The sequence below is a fragment of the Camellia sinensis genome, chromosome 10, assembly GCF_055761805.1.
Source record: "Camellia sinensis isolate YWXY chromosome 10, ASM5576180v1, whole genome shotgun sequence".
Taxonomy (NCBI): domain Eukaryota; kingdom Viridiplantae; phylum Streptophyta; class Magnoliopsida; order Ericales; family Theaceae; genus Camellia; species Camellia sinensis.
The window spans coordinates 119,611,265-119,620,263 of record NC_138970.1 but is presented as its reverse complement, the minus strand read 5'-3'; the positions used below and the strand labels follow the sequence as shown (position 1 = coordinate 119,620,263).

At 31.6% G+C, this 8,999-nt stretch overlaps 1 pseudogene; it reads left to right on the top strand.

The window, feature by feature from the left end:
• The first annotated feature begins 7,534 nt into the window (after positions 1-7,534).
• Positions 7,535-8,999, top strand: LOC114323583 (beta-D-glucosyl crocetin beta-1,6-glucosyltransferase pseudogene; annotated as a pseudogene).

Sequence of the window (8,999 nt, the reverse complement as noted above, 5' to 3'; positions counted from 1 at the left end):
GGGAATATGGTTACGAAGGTTGCTAAAGGAATTAAAAATTTCAGATGAAGAAACTATGAAAATGTTTTGTGATAATCAGTCAGCAATCAACATTGCCAAGAACCCAGTACAGCATGATAGAACAAAACACGTGGAGATTGATCGACATTTCATAAAGGAGAAGATAGAAGAAGGGACAATCAAGATGATGTACGTGCTCACATGTTTGCAAACAGCTGACATTCTTACTAAGGCCCTACCGAGAAAGACGTTTGATGATCTGAGTTCCAAGCTGGGGTTAATAAATATTTACCGTCCAGCTTGAGGGGGAGTGTAGAATTATTGGAAGATTTAATTAGTTTGATGATCTGTCAGCATTATTAGTGGCTAAGATTGAGAAAATCTATAGCTAATAGATCATTATTTGGTCCCACGATTTTAGGGGATTCTAGTAGTCTGTTATCAAATTTGTAGATAAGAGTTTCCTGTTTTATTGCTTTCTGTTTTAGATAAGTTTGATTCCATTCTAGGTAAGTTGTAAATATCCCTATAAATTAGATGAGTATTATCATCTATAAAAGGGTGAATGTAGTCCTTTATTTGATACAGTGGAATATTAAGTTTTTCTTCCACAACAACAGGACATTATTCAGAACTTCATGTTAAATCTGTTATCATATGAGCGTTAGGACATTATTCAAAACTTCATGTTAAATCTTTTGATTTCATTCTAGCATTCATTTGATTGATGTTTGAGATTATTTAGACCAACAAATCTTCTAGTTTGCAGTGGCTCATTGCCTTGTTTAGCAGATGATGGTTTTGTTTGTTTAGTTCTGCAGATTCCCCTTGTTTTAGATATAGCTTTTTGTTTTTAGCCTCTTAAAGGTTGCCAACTCTATCCACATAGGAAGAGGAGGTGGTGGATGATGTTTGAGCAGGTGTGGGTGGTTTCTAGAGTATGAAATTTATGAAGTGCCCTTTGAACTGATTTTCTGTATTACTAATTTTCTTTGATGGACGTATTAAGGACCACACAAGCTTGCACCAAAGAGGGTTTGGTTTGGTGAATGTAGGATATGCTCTTATAATTTGAATAGACTGGTTGTTTCTGATGTTACCTTCATCCTATCAATATTTGTAACCGACTTCTTGATTTCAGGTTTTAAACCGGAGTGGCCTGGAGTGTCTTGACCTTGAAACAGTGTACATAAAATCTTTTTGTTAGTGTTTCTTCAAGTTTTAAGTACTGTGCATAAGTATTAGGTACAAATTCTTCAATTTATATTTATTTTGATGAATCTGATTGCAGTTTTTGTTCTGATATAGTCATGTAGACCAGTGAAGACTAACAATGAACTCTCTCATCAATTTGAATTTAACTCATCCAAGCTTGAAATTTATGTTATAAGCAAGAAAATTTTTTTGAAACATAATCAAGTAAAGTTTAATAGAGTCTCTCACTCTGGTGATATCTTGAGCTGGGGATAATTTTCTTCATGGTAATTTGCCATCTCTTGTACAGTTGAATTCATCATTATAGCTCAACACCTCTTTCTCTGCTAATGTCTTTGCTAAAATATGATTTGTAGATATGTTATTTTGTGGTAATGGTAAATGGATATTAAATTGAATGGGAAAGTAAATTAATGTTGCATTTGCTATTTGAATGGGAGTTATTATTTCATATTAGTGTTATTTTTCAGTTTTATTGTAGGTATTTTTTTAGTTTAATCACATAAAATTAACATAATTTAAAAATAAAAAGAAAAAAAATATCACGATTTTTTTAAAAACGCCACCATTGTACAGATTTTTTTGAAATAAAAATAGATATGACGGTGTTTTAAAAATGTCACTAAAACCATAGTGATGTCATAGTACCGTCAGGGTAGGACATTTGGCGGCATTTTTAAAACTGCAAACGCCGCCTATACTGCTAATATAACGACGTTTTTCAAACGTCATAAAGCTATAGCGATGGCTACGTTATCGGCGTTTGGTATTAAACGTCACAAAAAGAAGTTGCAACATTTTTAGCACCTATGGTGAAGCTTTTTAAATGCCGCTAAATGTGAATTTTCCAGCAGTGGAGGAATCCCTAGCCACCCATGAAGGCTATACATCAATAGGGCCATCAAATACCATTAACCAAGCTCATCAACTCTAGCTATTAGGGTTTTACAAAGATTGAAAACCTATGACTACTAATATGGTCATTAACTCCATCATCAAAAGATGAGAGGAGTTACAAAGGTTGAAAACCTATGACTACTAATATGGTCATTAACATCATCATCAAAAGATGAGAGTTATAAAGATTTAAACATTCTATGTACTTAAAATATATAAATAAATATGTATATAATGATGGTTAAAGAAACCAACTGAGTCAGTAAATGGATATTAATGTTAGGTTACAACCCGATTCGAGCCCAATTCTCAAACATATGCACAAGCTAAGCCCAACACAACATAGCTTAGTCCAAGCTCAAGATTAAGTCCAAGACCAAACCCAGCATATGCGCAAGCACAAGCCTAGGCCCAGTCCAAACTAAGACTAAGTCTAAATTTAAGTCTAATTTTATTGATACCCACCTTATGAGACAATTCTTATTCATAACTCAATAGTTTCGACTTATTTTTTGTGTATTACAATCTTCTCAACTTAAGAGAATACAAAACTACTCAGATCCACTTCAACCGATGGTTGGGTCCCACTTTAATTTCAAATTAAAATTGCTAAAAAAATCATTATTTTTCAACAGTTACAACAGTTTCACAAGAACTGTTATAAAATCTATCTCTTAATTAGCTAAACCTCCCCTTGAGGGAGGTCTCTCAATCCAACATTAATAACAACCATTATAATATGTTTTTTTATACTTGATTCATGGTTTTAAGTATATTTTATTGGATAACATATTTAATGTGTTCAAAGTTATTAAACACACTGTTGATCCCCCAAAAAAAAAGTTATGAAACACACACCATCAAAAAAACATTATAAAAGTAAATAAATAAATAAAAAGTGACTGAACACGCTAATCACCCCAACTATATATATACATATATGTGCTGTTAAAAATGTAGAAATTACAAAAGTTTATGCGAGTTTGATCAAGGCAATATATGAGGCAAGACGTTACAAATACTGTCCATGTTTCTATTTCGTCTCTTACTATCTATGCCATTAATTGAATAAAGAGAAGAGTGAAAAGCAATAACTTAATAAAACATAACAGTTTATGCACAAAGTGGAATGAATTAATGTGGTTACAAATTACAATTATCAGATTAATTTTAAAAAATAATAAATAAAAACAAATGTGATAAAATCATATACTATAGTTATTGAATTAATTTAATGTTCTATTTTTACTTTTATGAATAATCTATCCGCGGAAACATTAAAAATCAATAAATCAGATTACTAAAAAAAGCCCCCATGATCCACGAAACCATACTGGATCGTGACTAGCCCACAAAGATATGATGGTCAATGATGGAAATAACTCAAATAAAAAAATTTATGGTAATAACTAAAACAGAAACTCTATTAACCCATAAAACAAATTAGAAAATGATTCAAAAAATAGAAAGCACATTAAAATTGTTATTATGGGTCACGTCAATTTTGAATAGATTTATGATTCTTTTTTCTAAATTCGTAGAACTTCTTTAACTAGAAGTAGGAAAGTTACCCAAATGGTGGACATCCTTCCAGTCTGTTCTTGGTACATTTTCATTGCTTAGCTAAGATATAGAAATTTATTGGCTTTGCATGAAAAAAAAAAAAAAAAAAAAAAGTATTTATAGTAAACTTGCCATTAGTTGAAAAAATTATCACATGGGTCTACCCCATATTCTACGTGGTCCCTTACAATTTTATTGATTACATACTTACTATTTTTTATTTTTTTTTTCTTATGTATTGCATAAAATAATTAATAGAATTGAAAGGACATACAACTTAATTAAAGTTTCTAAAAGATAGAATAATTCCTGCATAAATTGAGCCCCTCTATCCACGACAATTCACTTTGATATTGATTGATCAAGTGGAATTGGAGAAACTGTTAGGGACGGTTACATGTTAGTGACGGTTACTTGTTTTTGATACACTTTGACTTCCTAATTCTTTATGATGCAACGGTTATTAAATTTTAAAATCATTATTTTTATTTGGCCATATAGTGACCGTTAGATGCTGCTATCTTTCATCATAATTAATGAGATTGCATTTTGTTATGATTCTTCTAGGTGGCTTTTAGGTGATGTGATGGCGCATATAACTTTTAGGACTCATTTATTTACTTTTAAAAATAATATATATATATATATATATATATATATATGTATAATACAAATAAAATTATATGCAGCTATACAAACAAAAAAATTCATATATAATGATGGTGTGGTTCATTTCACTTCAAAATAGCACACTATTAAAGATAAATTTATTTGTAATAATAATGTCATTGTCATATATTCTTGTAAAATTTTATATATAAATAGATTTATTATTATTATTATTATTATTATTATTAAAGAATGTTTACCTTCTCCAATTACATTGTAATAGATCTTAAGTTATGACACAGTCTCTTTGAAATTATAACCCAATTAAATCAAATTGCAACTTACTTAAGAGTTATTGGAGTTATGAAACATTATCTCAAATGTTATTGGAGTTATGAGACATTATCTCAAACTTAAGTGCATGGTGTCATAATTTAAACTTTGGTGTAGTTTATAAAGTTGTTTGTAATTTTTTATTTTATTTTGGAAGTTTGTAATAGAAGATTGTCACAATTTCAGTTGACAATTTATGAGGCAAAAATAATTTTAAAATTAATTCTTAAGAAGTTAGGAGATGAATATTTTTAATTTTTACTTTTTTATGAGGAAGGGCTATGTGTAGGTACTACTAGGTGGACTAATTGTGTATTTATTGTCTAATAGGTCATATGATAATTAATAGCGTTTTTCACCAAATACTATTAAAAAATGTCATTAATTGTTAATTTTCAACAACAGTTTAAAAATTTTATCACAAAAAATATCATTAATTATAAGTTTTAGCGACTGTTTAAAAAAATCGTTACAAAAAAAAATTGCTAATTTTTAACATTTAGCTACAGTTTAAAAATGTTATCACAAAAGAAGTTACTAATTGTAAGTTTTCGCAACAATTCATAAAAATCGTAAAAAAAAAATATCACTAATTGGAATTTTTTTAGTGACATGTGCAAAAATTGTCATAAAAAATTATGGCTAAATTACCAATAGGTCCTAAAAGTTAGACTTAATTTCTATCAAGTCCTATTAAAAATAAGACTTAGTAAATCATTGCTAAAAATAATTTTTTGTGACGATTTTTTACATATGTCGTTAAAAATTGACAATTAATGATTTTTTTGGTCAAGATTTTTATAAATTATTGCTAAAACTTACAATTCGTGACGTTTTTCAATGACGAATTTTTCAAATTGTCACGGAAAGTTAAAAATTAGTTAATTTTTTGTGACAATTTTTTTAAACCATCACTAAAACTTATAATTAGTAATATTTTTGTGGCAATTTTCAAACTGTCACTGAAAATTAACAATTAGTAACGTTTTTAAATAGTGTTCGATGAAAAATACCATTAATTCTCACATGATCTATTGGACAATAAGCCTACCTATTAGAACTTACATGTAAGTTCATCAAAAATTATTTTTAGTGACGATTTTATTAAGACTTATTTTCAATAGGATTTGATAGAAATTAAGTGCAACTATTAGAACCTATTAATAGTTTACCCTTTTGGGGGGTGTTTGGGAAGCCAAAAATTGGTTTTTTGGGGCTAAAATCCGCACAAAAAAATAAAATAAGCTAAAATAGCTAATAAGATAAAATTTCACATCAAACTCATAATCATTTCATTTTTTCTCTCATAAACATCACATTCAATAATAAAAAATCCAACATTCTTCCCAAATATAAATATTTTAGCCTATTAAATTAACCAAAAATTAAAATAGTCTACTAAAATAGGTGAGGGTGTTATGGTGAGTTGTTGGCTCGTTAATTTGTATATTTGTGCTCTACTTGTGTGTTTCTTTTCTGGTGTTGGCATCTCATCAACCTTACTTCATTGATGTATTCCATACTTTTTGTATGTTTTCTTGCCATCAATAAAATTGTTCTTTTTGTTGATAAAAAAAAATAGCCAACTTTCTAAACGAAACCATTATTGGTTTTAAGCTTGCAATGTGGTATGAGACAGCTAGTTATGTTACAAGAATTAGAAAAGATATTTTGGAGAATCAAGGGCAGTGGACCTTCAACTAATGAAATTTTGTGGTGGAATGGAAAGTTTCAAAATCTAAATAAAGCAAAAAGAGAGGATGATCCATGCATGTAAAAATAAATTAAAGTTCCAGACAGTATTAATTAGCTAAAACAAAGCTAATAAAGAGATTAGGAAGGCTGTTCACACTAAATATAAGGGTTGCACTGACCTATATTTTAAGTCAAATAAGAGATTAAAAAAGAAAAGAAAAGAAAAAAAAAAGGAAGATTTTAAGTTAAACAAGAGATCCAAAATAAAATAAAAAAATAAAAGAGGAAGAAGAAGAAATATAAAAATGGGCAAGGACTTAACAATGTTAAGTGCATGAAAGCAGAGGATGAGAAAGTGCTAGTGAAGGGAAATGAGTTTAATTTAAGAAACAATAGAGGTGTAATTTACAGAAGTTATTTAATGAAAATTGCTTTGGGAGCGTAAGTTTAGGAGAATAACTTGGGCAATAATGTCACCGATTTTCTCCCAAAAAAAAAAAAAAAGGGTTAGAAGAGCTAAATAAGGCTTTGAAAAATAAAAAGACAGGAAAAGTGGTAGAACTCAATGAAATTCCTATTAAAGCTTGGAAATGTTCAAGTGATGAAGGAGAAATTCAGTTGACTAATTTGTTTAACAAGATTTTATAGACTATGAGTAGATGTCAAATGATTGTATGATCATATCATAACCAAAAGGGGTGCACACTACCGATTTTGCTTCCCGCTCTTATTACAATGGGATGTGCTCAAAATTACAACTCTTAAGTCCTGAAAGTTACAACTTAACTAGTGAGTTTTGATTCACTGACATAATGTGCTGCCTTGTAACTTCAAATACATCACATTGTTAGCTTAAAGGTTAGAGATCATTATGTCCTAAACGAACTCGAGATGGTGTTTATTCAGCCATTCCCCTATAGTATTATATGTTTCCATAATCAGTGAACATAAAATCATTCTAAATAAAAAATACATCACTACAGTTGCAATATATTCCCAATGATTTTTATTCTTTCCTTCTTTTCTTTTCTTTTTTCCCCTTTTATTCACACTTAATGAATTATTTAATCCCTCCATATTTTCCATTTTAGTCCTGTAACAGTTGCTATATATCTAACAATATGGATCAAGATGTACACACCTAGAAGAGAGAGAGAGAGAGCATTCAGAGAGAGAGAAAGAGAGAGAGTTAATGGCGTGTGAGCAGAGAAAGATCAAAGTTTTCATGTTCCCATGGCTAGCACATGGACACATCTCACCTTTCCTAGAGCTAGCCAAGACACTTTCAAGCAGAAACTTCATGGTATACTTGTGTTCAACAGCGGTGAATCTTAGTTGCATTAAGAGAAGACTCACAGAGAAGGATGCAAATTCCATACAACTAGTGGAACTCCATGTTCCGACCTTGCCTAGTCTTCCTCCAAATTGCCACACAACCAAGAACCTCCCACCCCATCTCATGCCTACCCTCAAAAAGGCCTTTGATTGGTCACGCCACAACTTCTCCAAAATGCTAAAAACCCTAAAACCAGACCTCCTTATCTATGATACTATTCAACCATGGGCCCCGATTATCGCTTCTAAGCATGATATCCCGGCTGTGGTTTTCATAAGCACCAGCGCTACAATGACTTCCTACATGTTTCATCACTACGACAATCCAGGTATAGACTTTGTTATTCGCTATGAGTATATGTGAATCTAGTTGAGAAATGTTGTTTTAATAGTGAAAAGTACTTTTTTTCCGAGTTAATAAAATCTTTTTTGTCAATCAAAAAAACAATCCAGGTACGGACTTCCCTTTTCCAGAGATATATCTTAATGCTTATGAGGAAGATAAGTTCATTCATTTGATTCAATCTTCTGAAAATTACTATAAAGAGAAAAACCGCTTCTTTGAAACCCTTAAAGAATCATCGAGCATAATTTTGATCAAGAGTTCGAGAGAGATTGAAGGAAAATACATCGATCACCTCTCCCTTTTAGCTGAAAAGAAAATTGTACCGGTCGGTCCACTTGTCCAAGCCTCTGTCAATGACGACGAGCACTTGCACATCACCGAGTGGCTCAACAAGAAGGACCGAGGCTCAACCGTGTTTGTTTCCTTTGGAAGTGAGTATTTTCTCACCAAGGTAGAGATGGAAGAGATGGCTCATGGGTTAGAACTTAGCAATGTCAATTTCATATGGGTTGTTAGGTTTCCAGTGGGACAAAAAACTAGGGTTGAGGAGGCACTCCCAAAAGGGTTTCTTGAGAGGGTAGGGGGGAGAGGATTGGTCATCCAAGGGTGGGCCCCACAAGTAAAAATTTTGGAGCATCCAAACGTTGGTGGCTTTGTGAGCCACTGTGGGTGGAGCTCAGTAATGGAGGGGATCAAGTTTGGAGTCCCTATAATATCTGTGCCTATGCACCTTGATCAGCCAATCAATGCTAGGCTCTTGAGTGAAATTGGTGTTGGTGTGGAGATCATGAGAGATGATAATGGGAAGATTTTAGGAGAAGAAGTGGCTAAAGTGATCAAACAGGTTGTGATGGAGAAAAGTGGTGAGGCTGTGAAGAAGAAAGAGAGAGAATTGAGTGATGAAATAAGGATGAGAGAGGAGGAGGTGGTGGATGGGGTGGTGGAGGAGTTGGTGAAGCTTTGTAAGAAGAGGCAATTGAATGGCCTGTCTGCTATAGTTGCATAA